Below are 3,681 nucleotides of genomic sequence, written 5' to 3'. Positions count from 1 at the left end.
CGCACTCCCGATGCAGGGGGCCCGGGTCTGATCCCTGGTCAGGGAACTAGATCCCACACGCATGTCGTAACTAAGAGTCCACATGCTGCAACTAAAAGATCCCGCGTGCCGCAACTAAGACCCAGCGCAGCCTAAATAAATAAATACTTAACAGATGCCCAAACACCAGCACACTTCTGTGTGATGCACACGACCCCATCTCCCTCCAGTCTGTTTGAGACCCTGAACTGCCCTCTTGCCCTTTAAGTGCACGGGTTTTGTTTTTTTGTTTCGTTTTATTTGTTTCTTGGCCACACCAAGTGGCTTGTGGTATCTTAGTTCTCTGACCAGGGATTGAACCTGGGCCCCCGGCAGTGGAAGCGCCGAGTCCTAACCACTGGACCACCAGGGAAGTCCCAAAGGGCATGGTTTTTGTCTCCTCCAAGAGTCTGTACAGTTCTTGAGGACATGGACCTCCCCTTCTCCTCTGTTTCTCCACCATGCCTGGAACAGTGCTGGGTTCAGTTATTGCTTAAAAAAAGCAGGAAACATCAGCTAGAGCTGAAAGGGCCCAACTTATGATGAAAGATAAATCCACAGGATAGATGGCTTTATGGCAAAACAGCTATAAAACCCCCAGAGAGCATGACGACAAAAACATTAGTGTCCCCATAAGAGCTGCTCAAATAGAAAGCCAATCTTACTCTTTTTTTTTTTGTAAAAAAAAACAAGTCTTGTGTTAATGAACTTCCCCACATCTGCCCCAATTTCAGTGTCAAATATTTTGAATTATTTGCGCTATTTTCCAGAATTTCATTGTATCTGTAGGCTTTTTGCTGTTCCCAGTCAGGCAGCCCCATCACTCAGACTGGGGAGAAAAGGAAACCAAAATTATTGATAAAGATGTTATTGTATATACATAAGTCGGAGAATCATCTAAAGAACAATAACTGTCAATAAGAGTATTCACTCTGGCCGTTCAGTACAAATAGTTTGGAAAAAGCAATAATTTTCTTATGCAAAAACAATAGCCAGATAGAATATACTATGAAAGAAAAGATCCCATTTACAAAAGAAACGAAAGGAAATGCAATACCCAGGAATACACTCAAAGAGAAATATGAAAAATCCTGATGAAGAAAACTGAAAATGCTACCGAGAGACATAATCAATGACTTGAATAAGTAGAGTTGCGTACCTTGTCCTTAGATAGGAAGTCTCATCATCCTAAATCTGTCACTCCTGCCTAAATGAATCTATAAATTTGAAACAAACCCCATAAAAATACCTACAAGATGTTACTGAAACTAGAAAGTTGATTCTAAAGTTTGCATGGAGAATCAGTCTATAAGAATAACCAAGATGGACTTCCCTGGTGGCACAGTGGTTAAGAATCTGCCTGCCAATGCAGGGGACACGGGTTCGATCCCTGGTCCAGGAAGATCTCACATGCCGCAGAGCAACTAAGCCCGTGTGCCACAACTACTGATCCTACGCTCTGGAGCCCACGAGCCACAACTACTGAGCCCACGTGCCACAACTACTGAAGCCCGCGTGCCTAGAGCCCACGCTCTGCAACAGGAGAAGCCACTGCAATGAGAAGCCCACACACCTCAACAAAGAGTAGCCCCTGCTCACTGCAACTAGAGAAGGCCCGCGTGCAGCAACAAAGACCCAACACAGCCAAAAAAATTTATTTACTTATTTATTTATTTATTTTAAAGAAAAAAGAATAACCAAGAAACTTTTGAAAAGGAGTAATACCAGGGTGGGGGGGGTGGGGACTAACAGACAATAAAACAAAATTCCAATCACTGAAACAGCATAGACACAACTAGATAGACCACAAAAGGTTAAAGCAGTACTGTACAAAAAAAATATAGTGTGAGCCACAAATACAATGTTAAATGTTTTAATAGCCACAATAAACATGGTAAAAAGAAACAGGTGAAATCAATCTCAGTTATATATTTTATGTTACCCAATACATCCAAAATATTACCACCTTAACGTGTTGGCAATAAAAAATTACTAATGAGATATTTTATATATATGCATATATATGTATGTGTGTGTATATATATTTAGTAAATCTTCCAAATCTGGTGTGTAAATGGTGTGTGTAAAATTTTACATTACATGTACAGCACACCTCAGTTTGGGCTAGCCACATTTCCTATGCTGAATAGCTACATATGGCTAATGGCTGACACGTTATTCACCTTTGACTAAAAAAATCCAGAAATGAAAAATAAATACTTTCTCTAATTTAGTGAATAATATAGTTGGCATTTCATACCAATGGAGAAAAGATGTATTATTCACCAAATTAGGTATCAGGGCTTCCAGGAGCCATCTGGAAATACATGGATCCTAACCTCTACCTCACTTCTTACACCAAAATGGATTCCAGATGGATCAAATGTTTAAATGGAAAATATGGAAACAAAGGCATAGAAAAAGTAGATAGTATTTTGAATCATCTTGGAATGAGGAAGACTTTACTAAGTAAGACTCAAGAAAAATTATTAAGTTCAAATAAGTACAAATTAAATGAAATCTACACAGAAGCACCATAAAGTTGTAAGGGACAAGCTGAGAAAATAATTGTGATAATATGACAGATAATTTCCTCAGTATAAAAGCAACTCCAAAATAATAATAAGACCAACAACACAACAGAAAAATAATAGAAAGATACAGACGATTCACAGAAAGGGAAATATAAATGGCTTTGAAACATATGGAAAGATGCCCAAGCTGACTTATAAGAAGAGAATGGCCCAAAAGACTCCACAAAATACCATTCTGTCTCTCCCTATTGATTAAAAAAAAAAAAAAAAAAAAATCCAAAAGTTTGCTAAAACCCCACGGTGTTGAGGGTGTCCTTCTCAGACATTGCTGGTTAAAGTGTGAATTGGTACAAGCTCTACAGAGGGCAACTGGGGAATTCCTATAAAAATGGAAAATTCACAAACCATTGTATAATCCTACTCTTAGGAATTTCTACTAAAGACGTGTTCACATGGACCCAACTGTACACAGTAGATATTCTCCCTTCTGATGTGACACAAACTTGTCATTAGTTAATTCTAATAGTGGACAAAGGGTTGAATCTCCCTTCCCCAAATAATTTTAATTTCAAGCAAATAAATGTGTGTTAACTTGCCCGTCCTATGATGTTAACACAGAAGCCATTTCAGTGCATCTAGGTCAACTGATCAAGTCTGGCTTCATCTATATTGCAAAAATCATACCCATAATATTTCATTTACAATCTTCAGATCTGGCTTCTTTAAAGTGGCGTAAGGACTTAAAGATGCGGGAAGAAATCTGAAAACAGACGCGTTCTCAATTTTTCTGATTCGCTGCCCAGTCTTTGACAGCTGTCTCTGCTATGCCTTATTTGACAGAAATTTGGTGATTCAGCACTAGCAAACCTATTCAAAGTGGTTGACTGAACTTTCGTCAAAACTCCTTTTCCCTTTTCACCCTCATACTTCATCAATTTGTGTAATATTTGGTTACATCAAATGACTGCAACAAATACAACTGGCATAAATAGTTGCATTAAACAACCCTGACTCTGGGGGAGCTGAAGACAGGGCAGGATCTCACCAGTTGGTATTCAAAGTGTTACAGGTAACAAACACAGAGCGTCTGTTAATCAAGCAACTCCATTAAGTCAAGTTCAACAACAAT

The 3,681-nt window shown here is 38.9% G+C and overlaps 1 non-coding gene across 1 annotated transcript; it reads right to left on the bottom strand.

Annotated features, from left to right (window-relative positions):
- Positions 1–318: 318 nt before the first annotated feature.
- Positions 319–391, bottom strand: TRNAG-UCC (transfer RNA glycine (anticodon UCC)). The gene has a single exon. It is a non-coding gene; the product is annotated as a tRNA-Gly (tRNA).
- Between the last annotated feature and the right edge of the window lie 3,290 nt (positions 392–3,681).

Source organism: Physeter macrocephalus, chromosome 14 (assembly GCF_002837175.3).
Source record: "Physeter macrocephalus isolate SW-GA chromosome 14, ASM283717v5, whole genome shotgun sequence".
NCBI classification, from domain to species: Eukaryota; Metazoa; Chordata; class Mammalia; order Artiodactyla; family Physeteridae; genus Physeter; species Physeter macrocephalus.
This window is presented reverse-complemented; position numbering and strand designations above follow the sequence as displayed.